The sequence below is a fragment of the Octodon degus genome, unplaced genomic scaffold (assembly GCF_000260255.1).
Source record: "Octodon degus isolate 3935 unplaced genomic scaffold, OctDeg1.0 scaffold00065, whole genome shotgun sequence".
NCBI classification, from domain to species: domain Eukaryota; kingdom Metazoa; phylum Chordata; class Mammalia; order Rodentia; family Octodontidae; genus Octodon; species Octodon degus.
The window spans coordinates 8,892,035-8,908,581 of NW_004524641.1; the positions used below are offsets into that span (position 1 = coordinate 8,892,035).

A 16,547-nucleotide genomic window follows, 5' to 3' on the forward strand; every position below is an offset into this window, starting at 1 on the left:
AAAAAGTATATTTCCATTTTCTGTTGACTTTATATTACTTCTTCCCTGTCTTTTATACACACATACACACACATATATATGAAAAAAAATACATGTATAACCAACGTAAGATTTTATGTTTTATAGAAATCTCCAATGACCTTTAAATAAGGGTTCATCTAATATATTTCATATAGTCCTGCAAAAAAATAATCATTTATAAGTTTTGGGGAGATAATTATTTCTTTCAAAAATTGTGACAGTTTGTTGCTGTACTTTCTTCTTAACTCTTTTATCTCTTTCTCCTCCCTCTTTCCTAACTGTACTGTTTGGGATCTCCAGTACAGTCTTGAATAGAAACATTCATAATGAACTTCCTTGTCTTATTTATGTTTATAAAGGGAGTAGTTCTAATATTTCACCTTAAACATGGCCTTGTAGGTTTTTGGAAGCTTCTTTTTATCAAGTAAGTGAAATTCTCTTCAATTTCACTTTTGTTAAAAGTTTAATTTCTTTTTTTTTTTTTTTTTAATTTTAGGGAAGTGTCTACAGGGTATAGGGTGTTCAGGGTCTCACTACTAGATCAGACTCATAGTGATCTGCCTGTTTACAGCCTCCCAAGAGCTGAGGTTACAGGCTTGCACCACCACACCCAGTCTCAATTGCCATCTCAGTGCACCCCTAGGGGCGGGGCTGGCACAGCAAGCCCAGGGATAGAACCCCCAGTCCCTGTGCCTACTTGCAGGTGCTTTAATCCACTGAGCTATTTGACCAGCCCTAAAAGTTTAATTTCTAGTTATGAACAGTTGTCAAATTTTATCAAATGTTTTCTGTGTATATTCTGAGGTGATTGTGTGATTTTTTTCTTTAATCTGACAGTCCAGCAAATTATGTGAATATGTTTACTATTGTTAAACCAAATGAGTTTATTTAGATGCATTTTTGTGACTTTTTTTCAGGCATTGTAGCTTTTGGGGCTCAGTACTCATTCAGCTCCTGAATTTTGCTAGCCTTTGGTTTGTAAGGATTTCTCTTTCATGCTGGCTCAGTGATGTATTTAAAGTGTTTTAAATTTTTTTATTTATCTAGATTTTGGAGGTGTTGAATAGCAGGAGGGTTTTTAAAGTGTCAAGTTCACCACATTTCCAGAATAGAATCCCACTCTTTCCTGTTTTTAGTATAAAAACTTTTATTAATATAAAATACGGCTTAAGTGATCACTTACTACCACTTCTACCTTTTCTTCTTCTCTTACTGCACAGCCATCCCACTCACTGCTGAAAAGGAAGGATCATGTAGTGGAAAGAGCATCATACCAGGGGTAAAAAGGCACAAGTTCAAAAGGCAACACTACCACTCACTGAGATCTTGACCAAGCCACTTACTCTGAGTTTCATTCAATCCTCTGCTAAGTGGAAACATTTAGGATTGGAGTGAGATCACATTGTGTTTATAAATATGAACATGATGTAAGGGAATAGAATGAGAAACCATATCAATATCAAGTACATTCTCTTAGGAAAATGAATCAAATGAAAGTTAGGGTGGTGAGTGGTTAGGTTGCACTAGGGATTTTTTTTTAGCATAATGAAGCCCTTTTGTATCATTTTCTAGTGGTGGATACTTGGGTTACTATGTATTTGTTAAAACGTAGAGCTTTACACCACAGACTGAATGGGAGAATGCTAGGAATTGAATTCTGGGGCTTGCACATGCTAACCACATGCACCACCACTGAGCTTACCCTCTGCCCCAAGTAAATCCTTTTCTTAATTGAGATCTTTTTTCAGTATTAAAGCTTAAGTTCAGAGACTTGAGCACACTAGGTAAGCACTCTACCATTGAGCTACATACCAACCTCCCCAGAGTGAATCTTAGTATGTACACAATTTAAAAAATTAATTTAAGGGAATGAAGATTCTAGAATGGAATGCCAACTGCAACAAAAGAATCTAATTGTTTTTACTAATGTTTGCAATAACCTCACTGATAGGGGCCAGGGAAAAATTGTTGATGTGACTAACTTTGTAAGACTAAAGACAATAAGAACTGTACATAGTGTTGTACTCTAATTAATGAAGTTTCCCACCATAGTGTGGGTCAACAGTTCTGAAACTATTATAGCCATGCACTGGAATTAAACATTTATCAATTTCATGGTGATGATGAGAGCCAGGTTTCTTATTGTTGGAATAGAAGGCTGTAGTCAGGCAACAGTGGAAGGCTAAGGTATCCCTGTCATAGCAGATTAGAGTTGGTGATATTAGTGTAAATGCTTATTTAATGTAGATACAGACAGATACATATGGAAATATTTACAGATATAAACATAATTGGCTTGTTATGTACATATGTATTTCCTTGGTCAGTTGAGAAGGCCCAGAAGTAAGGACAACCTAATACTAAAGGGTACCTCCAGTGCCCAACTATCCTCTCATGAGAAAAGAAAACCTGGAGAAATGGATGGTTCTAGGATAGACTCTGGAATAAACAAGATGAGCCTGCAGCATCTTGTAATACAAGAAAATAAGTAAGTGCTAAAAACAAAAACATGTTGAGGGGGTATGTCAAACGGCTATCGGTGCCACCTGAAAAAGGTTTTGGTTTGTAAAACTGAACACTGAGCAACAAAATAAATCAAGCATTATTGGGCTATAACTCAAACTTAAAAAATAATCTGTCGCTCATATTGACATAAATGGAAGATCAAATAAATCTAGGAGAAGAGAAAAACATCTCTTGCAAAGGAATTCCAAATACTTTTATAGATATTCTGCCCATAAAGAGATGGAGTCTTAATTCTTCTCTTCTCACATTCTTCATAGTAGTTTCCTTCCAAAGAGTACAATGTAAAAAGGTTGGTATGGAGGGGGGGATAACTTTTGCAGAGAAACATGTCACACACTGCCTCAGCTAGATGATCAAGGTTCATGTCAACAGTGATAAGTCATGTTGATAGTGCTTACCCTACCTGTGACGAGATAGGAGCAGCATTCTACCTCTATGGCTTTCCTCCATAAAACTCATAATCTTGGGGCTGAGAGTGTAGCTCAGTGGTAGAGTGCTTGCTTAGCATGAATGACCTGGGTTTGTCCCTCAGCATTATATGCACATGTGTATGTACACACACGCACAAAAAAACATAAAACCTATAACTTTAATCTAATTGGGAGAAACACATCTGATAAATATTAATTGGGATAGTTACATAATCTCTCACCAATTTTCCTGAAAACTGTCCATGTCCGCAGAACAAGAAAAATCTGAGACATTGTTAGAAACCAGAAGAGCCTTGAGAGACATGATAACTGTGATATCCTGGATACAATTCTAGAAAAGATAAAGGATATTAGGTAAGAAGTGAAGGAAATCTGGACTTAAGTCCAAATACTATATTACTATTGAGTTGTTCATTATAGCATGTGTACCATAATACAAAATTTTAGTAATAGGAAAGCTGTGTCAGATATATAGGAACTCTGATGATTTGCAGTGAAATTGAAAGTTTCCCCTTAGGGCCAGTGAAATAGCTCAGCAGACGAAATGCTTTTTTTTTTTGCGGAACCAGGGATTGAACTCAGGCCCTTGCACTTGCCAGATAAGCACTTATTCTACTGAGCCATCTCCCCGACCCCTAAATGCCTTCTTAGGCAAACACAGGGACCAGGGTTCGATCCCCAGCACCACAGGCTATGCTGGCTGGACCCCTGGGCACGCTGAGCTGGCCATCGAGACTGAGTGTGGTGGCGCGCGCAGTCTGCCTTGGTTCAGACCTCAGGCTCACTACTTACTATGTAACCTCAATAACACTTTTTTAGTATACGTGCTGCTGAAGTGAGTGCAACCTCAGTAACCCTAAATAACCATTAAGGAAGAATTATTTACCTCTCTGTGCTCCAGTTACCTTTTCTATTAAATAGATTCTTGGGAGGACGGAATTAATGTGCATAAAGGACTTTGCTCTTTGACTTTGGGAATCGCGGTAGTTGGAGTTGAATTTCACTGCCTCTCTTCTCTTTTTGTTAAACTGATTTTTAGGTTGGTACTTGTTATGGTTTTGATCTAAAATCTCACCCAGAAGTCTCATTTCAGAATTGGAGCCCCTAGAAGGTGGCTGGATATGGGTACTTTACTCACTATTGGATTAACCCACTGATGAGTTGTAGCTGACTGTGCTGCTTACAGGTGGGTCTGGCTGGCAGAGGTAGTTCTCTGGCCTCGAGACCCAGAAGGGTATATTTTTGTCTCCGTCTCCTTCCTTCTCTCTCTTTGCTTCCTGGACACTGTGATGTGAGTAACTTTCCTTCCTTTGTCCTTTCTGACTTGCATTTGGCGTACATTGGCCTCACTCACTGAAACTGTGAGCCAAAATCAACCTCTTCTTTTTTTTTTTCTTTCCACTTCTTTAAATAGCTATGTGGGTGTTGGGTATTTTGTCCCATTCATGAGAAAGTCACTGATAGAGCACTCTAACAAAGCAGTAGCCATAATGCTTTGTTCATGAGAAATAATCAAGATTGTAAGGATTCAAGAGAAAGCAGGACCAGAACTTGGATTCTGGGTTGTTAACCTAGTTTCATTCTTTATGTGCAGTAGTGACTGAGTGGATATAGATATAGGGCTTGACAGGATCTAATTTTTATTTTGTTTTTATTTCTTAATGTATTTGGTTGTTGCAGGGTCTTACTACACAGCTTGGACTCATAGTGGTCCTCCTACTTTCAGCCTCCTGAGCCCTGGGATTACAGATATGTGTCACTATGTCCAGACTCAGGCTGCTCAGCCCACCCTGGGGGCAGGGCTAGCCAGGCATGTGGTGCCAGGGGTTTAACTGTGGTTCTTGCACTTGCCTAAGCTTGCCTAAGCAGAGGCTTTAGTCTGCTGAGCTATCTTGCTGGCCCAGTATCTACTTTTTTTTTTTTTTTTTCAGTACCAGGGATTGAACTCAGTACCTTGCACTTGCCAGACAAGCACTTATTCTACTGAGCTATTTCCCAGGTCCCAGTATCTAGTTTTTATTGGCATAGACATAGAAATTTTAAAATTAACTTTTTGGTCTTCAGTAGATGCCTTATTAAGCTGTCCACCTCTTTTATTAAACCGATGTGATTTTGAGGCAAAGCAGTACTCAAACTGCAAACCCCTCCCCACCTAAAATACACAGAACCTCTTTAGAAAACTCTCTACTGCTCAGTAGCTCCAGTGTGCAGTGTACAATGAAGAATTTGGAATCTGGAGGTCTGCTTGTTGAGTGGGTGTTTGTGCCTCTGACCATGCATCTCCTATGTATTTGGACCTCAGGCTCTGCATCTTTAAAATGGTGAGGAGTACAATTATCTTAGCTATTCTGTGTATATACATACATGATTTTTGTTTTTGGAAGTGGTGTATTGTTTATAATGTCTTATTACCTTTCTATTCTCTTTTTTATTTTTAAAGAATACAAAATGGAGTTATAAAGAAAAAACAGCATTAGAAATGATACAAGATTTCACTAAACCAAATAATAGGAATTCAACAATGGTTGCTGTATTACATGATGCTATCTTCAAATTAGTTGTTCACATTACCAGATATAAATGTGTGACATTCATTTAAAACAACAAAACACAATAACAAAGAAGTTACAAGAAATTTAAAAGCAGAAAAAAAATTTTAAGCATTAACTGCTCCTTTCTTTCTTTCTTTCTTTTTTTGTGTGTGTGGAACTGGGGATTGAACTCAGGCCCTTGCACTTGCCAGGCAAGCTCTTATTCTACTGAGGCATCTCCCCAGTCCCAATTGCTCCTTTCAAAAGACCAGCAGAAATCGACAATACAATTATCTAAACTATTCTGCGTATATACTCAAGTATCTTTTTTCCTTCTTTCATTTGTCATTTTCCTCATTCCAGTTTTTCCTTCTCATTGAATAAATTCTTTCCCTTTCACAATATCTGTTGTACCTTTTAGATTTTCACTATTTCAAGTTCTTACACTAGTGAGATAATATGATGTTTGCACATGTGAATCTGATTTATTTCACTTAGCAATAGTCTCTACGTCCATTTATCTACAAAAGCTTCAAATTTATCTTTTTTATAATTGAATAATACTCCATTGTGTAAAAATACTATCTTTTTTACCCATTCCTCAGTTGATGGCATTTGGATTGTTCTCAAAATTTAGCTATGACAAATTGTGCTGCTGTAAACGTGGGTGAACATATATCACTGTGATATGATGATTTCAGTTCTTTTGGAAAAATACCTAGCAAGAGAGTAGCTGGCTTGAATGGAACCTCCCATCCTGGCTTTGTGAGGAATCTCCATACTGATTTCTGTAATGGTTGTACCAGCCTGCACTCCCGCCAACAGTGAAGAAGGCTTACTTTTTCCCCACACCCTCTCCAGTATTTGACATCATGGATCATCTATTCTCTTTAAAATAAATTTTTAAAAAGAAAAACTCAAAGTTATCATTTATATATATATATATATATATATATATGTGTGTGTGTGTGTATGTATAAAATATACAAATAAAATCTAATTAAAAATACAAATTCATTTCTAAAAAAAAAATAAAACAGTGAAGATAGGGCTGGAGATGTAGCTCAGCGGCACAAACGTCTGGCAAGAGCTGTGTCCTGAGTTCAATTCCCAATACCAAAAATAAATAAATTTTAAAAATGGTGAGGATAGAGATGATTGTCTGCCTTTCTCACAAAATTGCCATGAGGATTGGGTATAAATATAAAGCAAGAACTTTCTCTAAGTTGTAAAACCTACACATATGTCATGTCTACCATGATTCTCAGGATTTCAACCAGAGTATGTTCCAGTGAGGCTTAGACATGTTTCTGTCATCTGGAGGTTGTGATTATTAAGTAAAAAGGTGAAATGATGCGAACTACAATGCTTCTAATGGAGTATTTCTTTCAGCAGTTTAGTTTTTATGGTTTCTTTGGTGTTAAAAAGGAAAGCATAACTTTAATTTGTAATTGTCTCTTTTTGAGTGTTGCTCTCAAACTCTTCATAAAAGTTAGCTGGACAGCACCAAGGTTGAAACCCTGTGTGGTTTGGGAAGCTATCTCCTGGGGACAGTCTCTTGGCCTGATACAGACCTGACCAGCAGAGGGCACCCGAGCTTTCCTAGGAGGCTTCAGCTCTGTGCAGTGATGGGCAGACCTGGCTGGGATCCTCTCTGTTTGCAGTCTGATGATGAACAAGTACTATAAATGAAAAGATCAGAGCACCTCAGAAACACAGTTATCAAGTGAAGAGTGGTCATAATGCCAAAACACCATGGGTTTTTTAAAATTTTATTGAGAAATAAATATGAATGAGACAGTTTCAAAGCTGATTAATAGGACAGTTTCAATAATCAATACATTGTACATTGTTGTCTTCTTAGTGGTTATCCATAGTACAAGAAGCAGACAGGATATCCTGTCCAAGCACTATTAGTACACCTCTTATCATTGAATTAAGCGAAAGTAGCTGTATATCCTAACTATTGTGTATATATAAATGCAAAATGATCTTTCCTTTGTATCCTCTTTTTTTTGGTTAGTCCTGTCAGAGGTGACTATTCTGTTGGCATCTAAATACTAAGGTAAAACACCATGTTAAAATAGTGGTCATTAAAGGTTAGGAATGGTGAGAGGGAGAATAGAGATCCAGTACTGGGTACTAAAAAAACAAATGTTACTGTTCCACAGCACATTACAGTGACGTAGTTTACCACTACTTACTTTTTTTTTTTTTTTTTTAAAGAACTAGATTTCAAGAGAGGAGTTCAAAGTTCGCAACACACACACACAAATGTTCAATGTTTGAGGAGATGAAAGTGCTAGTTACCCTGATTTGATTACTATACCCATAAGTATGTACAATTAAAAACAATTTTGAAAGAAAAACAAAAAGGCAAGATAACAATATTTGCCATAGTTGGTGAACAGGAAGTTTCTAGATAACTGGAATTTGTCATTGTAGCCTGGGTTATTTGTTGGTTTCCCACCTCCTACTATTCTTCTCCTAATCATTTCTTTTTACTCAGAGTCCTCACTTTCACCAGCTCCACAATCCTTTGGTACATGCGGTTTTTAAACCATCTTTCTCTGAAGTTCTTTGGGCCTCAGCATTGGGCTCCTGAATCAAATACATTCTGTGTCCCGCTAACCAGGCTATTGCACAGTCAGCATCTTTTACCCTGTGTAAATAGGTGACCAATAGAAAAGTTTACTAAGCCTTTCTAGTGTTCTACTACCCATATCAGATTTTTCCCCATCTTTCCCTAGCTTGGCTCCTTTAATCATCAATATTATTAGAATTTATATACTTAATGATTTTAAAAATAATTTTATTTTTTCTGATTATAAAAATAGGATAGTTGTATAATCTCATCAATCTTTTTTTTTCTCATCAATCTTCTAAATATGATTAGAGTGTAGATTTTCATTATAATGGACAAATAATGCTGTGACAAATCCTTAATACATTTTCTGATTATATTCTTAGAATATATTTATAAAAAATAGAATTTTTCATTGCAGCTTTTTAAAAAAAAAAATATTCATCCTTGGGGCCGGACAAATAGCTCAGCCAATTAAAGCACCTGCTTAGGCAGAATGCAGCGACCAGCCCTGGTTGGATCCCCGGCCTGCTGTGCTGGCCGTGCCCCTGGGGTGCCCTGAGACTGGGCATGGTGGCATGCACGTGTAATCCCAGCTCTTAGGAGGCTGGCTGAACACAGGCAGATCACTATGAGTCCGATCCTCATAGTGAGACCCTGTAGACCCTGTCCTAAATACCAAAAAAAAAAAAAAAAAAAAATTCATCTTTTTAAAAAGTCCCTATTGTAAAGTCTCTTAGTGTAGTCCCCTTGAGTTCACATCGCTGGCCGGGGGTCATCATCCTTACCAGAATGATAGGGAGAAAATTACTGCCTTATTTTTAATGTTGGATTTTCCATTAGCCATGTCATTCCATAAAATTAATCTAAGACAGGAGTTCTCAAGGTTCTTGTCAGGAACCCTGATGGTCTAAAATATTATAGAAGCTCCCAAGAGCTTTTGTTTTATATCAGTCATAGCTATCTACTGTACTAGAATTAAATCTCAGACAAAATTTTATATTAACTAAGTCTCTTAAAAATAATTATAAAAACAATAATAAATTGCATGATAGTGTATATATTTTACATGAAATATTCTCCAAAAGAAATAATTTTAGTTGGATGTGGTAGCAAGCTAGACTGTAATTCTAGCACTGGGGAGGCTGAGGCAGGAGGATTGCCATAAGTTCGAGGCCAATTTGAGGTTTGTAGTGTGTTCAAGGTCAACCTGTAGTGTAATATGAGACCTTAATCTCATAAAACTATTTGTAAAAAGAGTGTAATTATTTTATGGCTTTGCAAATCTCTTTAATGTCTCTCCTAAGAGATAAGTAGATTCTTTTTTTTCCCCCCCTCGGAATCGGGGATTGAATTCAGGCCCTTATGCTTGCCAGGCAAGTGCTTATTCTATTGAGCTATCTCCCCGGCTCCAATAAGTAGATTCTTAATATATGTTTCTGCATTGTCTGTTATAATAATGTTATTCTGATAGGCACATAGGGGAAAAAAATCTGCACTCACAAAGATATATAAATAGTTAGAAAGAGAAGGAATGCTTTACTAGTTTCTTCAGATGAGTACAGATATTCTACTAGATTCTATACCAAATTCCATTAAGTGGTAGCTTCTTAAAGGTTAACAGCAATCTAAAGCTTGAAACTCTATCAGTTAACTTTATTCTGCTACATTGAAATTCACTGGTGTGTGTTGCTCTTTGAATGAGTCTTACACGCCTACCTTTCCCCGATTTTGTAACATCATGTCTTGGTCATCTGGAGAATACTAGTTGATAGTTTTCATAATACCCTATCAAAAGTATCTTATTTTCAGCAGAGCAGAATGTAATTATTAGAAAACTGTTAAGCTCATGGTGGTGGCCACAGGTTTCTCCAGAATTCTAATTTTTGTTTAAAAGCTTGAATTTTATCAAAGGCAACAAATAGTGTCAGTTGCTTTGTTTCTGAGGAAATGCTAAACTAAAAATGCTCCTTGTGGCCAATTTTTATTGCTTCATTTAAAAGTGCTTAAGCAGTGTTGAGATAGCTCAGCAGCATAAGTGCCTGCCTGGCAAACGCAAGGTCCTTAGTTCGATCCTAAATAATAAACGTGCTTAAGTAAAATTCATTCACACCCCCCCCTCAAATGCACAGGTAGTGAAGCAGACAGTGACCTTCAGTACAGTTTGGTGCCTCTGTTCCTATTTAGGCTAAGGTGGTAGCACTTTTATTCACATCAGTGCAAATGTCATGGCAGTGAAAAAAAGGCAAGTAACAGGCTGATTGTGATGAACACAAGCGTAACATTCTAATGACCCCTTCAAGGGCTTTAGGGGTCCCTAGGGATCCATGAACCACACTTTGAGAACCTCTACTTCAAGGTAATTGTAACAACCCATTCTGTCATTAGAGATTGGTATGAGAATAGTTTGTGGCCCAATTCTGGCTGATGAAATCTGAGAGAAAGTCCACTGGGAAACTTGTGAAAAAATTTCCTCATTCCTAAAAAGAGACCCAAGAAAGAGGTGCTCCTTCCCTTCTTTTGGATGTTGCTCTGTTTGTTTCATGGCTGGAACTGCTATATCCATTTTGTAATAGGTAGAGAGGTCCAGTTTTAGCATGAAGATGATACTAGAAAAAGAAGATCAAGAAATAGTTGGAACTGGGATCCATACAACAGCTAAAACTGTACCTGAAACTTGCTAAACTTCTGGACTTCAGTTATGAGAGAGACTATTCTTTTGCCATTTAAGCCAGCTTGATTAGTACCTTCTCTGACTTCTCAAAAGAATTGCCAAAAGACTTTTATTGTTAGTATAGTAAACATTTTCAATTATCCAGTGGCCTTTAGCTTTTTTTTTTGAATTGTCATTCATGACATTAGCATGTTTCCTAGTGAAATCATTTCTACTTATTTTCTAAACATTCCTTATATATTAGCAATAATACATTGTAATAGTTTACAGATATATCCACCATCTTTCATAGCATATTTTCTCATACATTTTTATATAAGCAGTCTTACTCTTTTCTTAAAGCTTGTATCTTTGGTCTCATGTTTAAGAAAGGATTTTCTAACTTCACTTTTTTGAAAATTCACCTATAATTTTTTAGGCCCATTAAGATGTAACTTGTTTACGTATGAAAGTTTAATTTGCCTGGGATTTATTTTAATGTTTGGTATGGAATAGAGATATAACACCTTTTCTCTAAATGGTATCCCATTTTCTTAAATAGGCCAGCTCTAACCCACTTACTTTATTTAAACTACTAAACCTTGAAATACTAGCTTTATTACAAATAGAATTTTTATACCTATTTTGAGTTTGAGGACTTTCTATTCTGTTGCATTTGTTTAGACTCTATGTTGGTATTTAGGATCACAGCCAGGATTTAGTAGTATGTTATGGTGTTTTGTAGTATACCATGATGTCTGGAAGGGCAGACATGTTCTTCCCAACCTACCACAACCAACATCATTTTTCCCCCCTAGTATTTTCTTGGTAATTTCTGCATATTTATTCTTTCAGATGAACTCTTCACTTATTTGTTCAAGTTCCTCAATACCATTTTTGGAATTTTGGTTATAATTACTTTAATATAATAGGTGACTTTGGTAAGAATTAATAATTTTTTATAGTAATGAGCCTTCAGCTGCACAAATACATGGACTGTCTTCTTATTTATTGAAATCATCTTCCATGTTACTCTGTGGAGTTGTATTCCTTTCTTCATACCAGTTTGTTACATTTTTGGCTGTTTATTTCTAGATATTTCATATTGTTTTTGTTGCATTTGTAGAAGGAGCTTCCATCCTCCTGTATAATTTCTATTTAAGAAGAAAAAAGAACACTTTTTAAAAACATTCAGCTCATATTTCCATATAGTTTGGCTTTTTAAAATAGAGCATGCAGTAAGGATACTATCATTTGTGGTATTACAGTATGTACTGTGTGAACTTGATTTATGAAGTATGACTGTTAAAGGCAGCTTAAGGAAACAGAACATACAAGAAACTATTATTATAATGAATATGATCTTCCAAGCTGGTTCTTTTGGGAGCTTATATATTTATAGCAATAAGAACAACAAATTATTTTGGAAACAAAGGGTATTATCCTAAAGCAAAGAGTTCACTACCATTGAGGACATGAAAATAATAACAGTTTTCTATGAGGACATTTTCTGAAAATGGAATTTCAGAAGTGTTTCTCTCTTATTACAATAAATGGTAATATCTTAAGATGACTTAGTGGAGGCAACAACATTAATTTTGAGTATAGATCTGTTGTTAGTTAAACAGCATTACCTTGTAGACACCCATTATGTTGTCAGGTGGCAGAGAGGTGGCTGACAGGTTTTATGTTTTGTTGTTGTTACTATTGTTTTAAAAGAAACATCATTTAATCAGATTGTTTTTGTATTAAATAAGATTCAAGTTGCCCTAGGCAGTATGGATTGGCAGTGTTTCACTTATTTGTGAATATGCAATTTGCCAGTTTTCTAAGACCATTTTGAAATAAACAAACACATTTCTTTTCATCCACATTATGGATGTAAAAAGCATGTGTGAACTAGCCTGGTATCTTAATTACCATTTAAAATGTTCCTATAGAAAATGTGCTTCTGAGCTTCTAACAACTGTCTTACAAATGATTTTAGGAATAAAACCTTTTATAGGTTGGAGATTACTAATATTTCTCTACGTGAGGTATTCCTTGGAGATTAAGAATATAATTAATATTCTCAATTATTCTTAAGCAGCTTGCTGTGACACAGTTACTCATGGGTGTTTCTCTTTTTAGAAATTTCTTTTTTGCAGTGTTGGGGATTGAACGTAAGGCCTCACATACTCTAGGCAAGCACTCTTCCAACTGAGCTACACTCACACACTAAATTGTGAATTTATTTTTTTCTAAAGCTTATATGGTTTCTTAGGATAAGGTTTAGTATGTACTGAACAAAGAATGATTGTATTGCTTTTTTTTTTTTTTTTTGGTTGGTGAGGCATCTGGCTCCAGATGGAAGAAATCCTACGTGTGACCTTTCAAGTTAACCGTAAGCAATTACAGGGCCTTGCATACATGCCACACTGGCAGAAGCTGCCCTCCCACACCAGGCACTATCCTGAGGTGGGTGGGGGATGGTTGCAGAGTCCCCTTCAGGGAGCAGCCTTGTTCCTCGAAGCTGCCCTATATTCCTAGCCCAGGAGCTTCCATTCAGAGCGTTCCTTGTGGAAGTGGGCTAGGGTTAGAGGATCCACTGAGACACTTTCTTCTCTTTGCGTCTATATAGGTTCACTCCAGGCTCTTTCCTTTCCCCGTCCTAAGCCCCAGGAGTCAGTAAATATGTAGGTGCCATTATTTTCCTGGCTACTTGACAGTGAGACTGTGCCATCCATGCTGCTCCACTTCATCTTCACCCAGTGCCACTCAAGGGGAGAAATAGAACACCCGGGCCACTGCCACCTTCTGCTTCCTGCTTGCACTGTTACAGTATGAGACCTGAGGTTACTTTCAGTTTCACTTGTCCTCATTGACCACTTCAGCACTTCACTGTAAGCCATTGTATGTGTTGGGGGGGGGTGAGGATTAATTATTAATTTTATTATGTTTATTTTTTCCGTTTCAACCTTTAAGAGGTATTCTTTAAAAATGTTTTTTTTTTGTTTTGTTTTTTTTTTTCTACAGGATTCATGGAATAATAATTTCATTTTACATTTGTAAAGCATTATGTAGTTTATCTTCTTCTTTTTGTGTTTTTGAAGCAGGATCTCACTATGTAGTTCAGGCTGGTCTTGAACTCATTGTGTAGCCAAGGCTGGCCTTGAACTTGCAGCAGTCCTCATGCTTCAGCCTCCCAAGTGCTGGGATTACAGGCATGTGCCACTATACCTGGCTGCATCATTTTCTCTGTAAAAAAATTTGTGACTTAGGGATTACTTCTGTTTCTATGTAAGCCCATAGTCTTTTACCTCTGTGGAAAGTTGGAATGAGTTAGAGCCATTTAGGAAGCATCTTAGTGGAAGGTTTGATGTTGTGGTATCTGCAAGGTCCTGTGGGAATTGTAAGCAGAGCCAGAGTATTGCTAACAACTGTAAGACTAGCTAAGGTTGAACTTGAACCCAGCACTATACTACATCCTCTTGGAAGCTTTCTATAATTCAAAATAATCTTACTAGGCATATTTTATTGAGGAAATTAAAATTAGCAGTTAAGTGTGAGCCAGAAGTGATGAGACTGAGATAATGGTGGCAGGCCCTGGATTCAAATTAAGTGTTTTTGTTTGTTTGTTTAAATTTATGTTACAGGGTCTCACTATGCAGTTCAGACTCATAGTGATCCTCCTGTCTCAGCCTCCCTAGTGCTGGGATTGCAGGTGTGTGCGAACACGCCTGTTCGGGGCCTTGCAAAACAAGTGGAACCAGGGATCAAACTCAGGATCTTGCACTTGCCAGGGAGGTGCTTATGCCACCGAGCTGTCTCCTCAGCCCCTGGCTTCAATTTATTTCAGCCCTTTACCTTTACCCTTACCTTTACCTGAAATTGCTTTCCAAAGAGAATTGAAGAGATTCTGTCCTTATTTGGGGTATTTCTGCTATGAAGGAGAAATAAAAATAGAATTCCCGGGAGTAGACTCTTCTAATACTGTATTTCTCAATACAAAAATAGGCTGTATTTAAAGGGAAAGAATTCTCAGACCCGTGAGTTGACTTAAAATGTGTTTACTGTATTGCTTATAAACACAGATCTAGGTATAAGCTCTTTGTGTATAGAGCTTCTATTTAACCATCCAATCAAAGTAAATGCAAGTACAACCCCTCAAACTAACAGTATTATAGTGTGAGTGCTGATGTTGCACTGAAGCTGAATTGCTGTTCTCATTATAAGCAAGGCAATGACCATCACCACTCCAGTTCTTTTGACTTCAGCCCATCTGTGCTGTTGTGTGCTGTGTGTGTGCTCAATTCCCTCACTGCTTTTCTCTATTCAAAATACTGCAGAATTTTTTTACAGTGTGCTGTGTGCTCAGATGAATCATTTACATATTACATCTGTGCCGCTTGTTGCCAACAAGATCATAAATGCAAACACAGGCAGTAAAACCAAGTAGCAGTTGTATGTATCCTCCTATTGATTTCGTTTTTAGATTGTTATCATAAGAGAAACACAATTTTAAAACTGCCATAGGACCTTAGTTAGCCAAATCCTGTTTTAAGAGATATGTCCTGTGGAGCCCAGCTCTGGAAGAGTGCAGGAACCCTAACCTTCAGAAGACCAAATGAAATCTGAACTCTGGGAGTCCATGTTGTATGTAGCTGTTGACAGTGTTCCCTTTTCTAGGTATTTGAGGCCTTGTGGCTTCAACCACACTGTAAGAACCTCTGATGCAAAGCAGTATTTCCTTCTCATTTTTACAGTGTTACTGTTTTTGTTACTAGGAGACATGGGCTAACAAAGTCGGATGGCCTAATAAATAATCAGTACCTCCTGCCGCTTTCCCTCCCTGTGTTTCTATTAAACCCAGATTTAAGTAACATCAAGTTCATTAGCCCACCTAGTCCTTTCTCCTCTCCTCGCCCCTTTTTTGTTTTTTAGGGATTCTTTTGGTTGCTTTGTTTTGTTTTTGCAGTGCTGGGGATTGAACCCAGGGCCTCATGCACACTGGACACACATTCTGTCACTGTGGTACACCCATAGCCCTTGTTTTGTTGCTGGACAACATGGGCTTATTTCATGATTGTTGTTTAAATTCTCCCTCAACTCCACCATCCTAATGTATCATCACTTTCTGTCCTAAAGCTTAGACAGGCCTAATTCTAATCAAATCATGCGTTTTGCTCCCAAGTGATCAGGTAATAGAAGAAGTTGAGACCCACTCTATTTGTTGTTTCTTTTGGTTGTTGATAACAGAAAACTCAGACTGTCCTAAACAATTAAGGGAATATACTGGCTCAGTAACAGCAAAAAAGCAGAGGTGGGCCTATGTTCAAGTGAAGTGTAATTCAACTGCTTCACAATGGGATATAACTTCTTACTACGTGGCAGTTTTCCTTCCTCATAATTGGCTGCATGCTAAATTTGTACCACGCCATACTAAGGCCAACTTGCTCATGGCTCCAAGATGGTTTTTATTATAGACTGCATTATGTCCTCAAAATTCATATGTTGAAGACTCAACTCCCAATGTGACTGGAGTTGAGGCCTTTATGGAGGTAATAAGGAAAGTCATGAGGATGGGGCCCTAAATTCAGTTAACTGTTGTTCTTAGAAGAAAAGGAAAAGACACTGAGTTTACTCTTTCTTCTCACTGTCTCACATCTCTTTTCTAACTTCCAGGCCTATGAAAAAATAATAAATTTTAAAAATACTATTTTATTTTGAAGAATAAGAACAAATAGCAGAAACAAAGACAGAAACAGGGTAACATACAATAATACATATGTTACAGATTTTCTTGCTTGCTTGCTTTTTTT

General features: G+C 37.1%; 1 protein-coding gene across 6 annotated transcripts in view; it reads left to right on the forward strand.

Annotated features, from left to right (window-relative positions):
• Nucleotides 1–16,547, forward strand: part of Mettl8 (methyltransferase like 8) — an 88,866-nt gene that overhangs the window by 4,884 nt on the left and 67,435 nt on the right. The window contains exon 2 of one of the 6 annotated variants that reach the window (XM_023719147.1): nucleotides 3,231–3,332. The exons of the other annotated variants lie outside the window; for them this stretch is intronic. The gene's annotated coding sequence lies outside the window, so the exon portion shown is untranslated. The remainder of the gene's footprint in view (nucleotides 1–3,230; nucleotides 3,333–16,547) is intronic. 6 annotated transcript variants of the gene reach the window in all.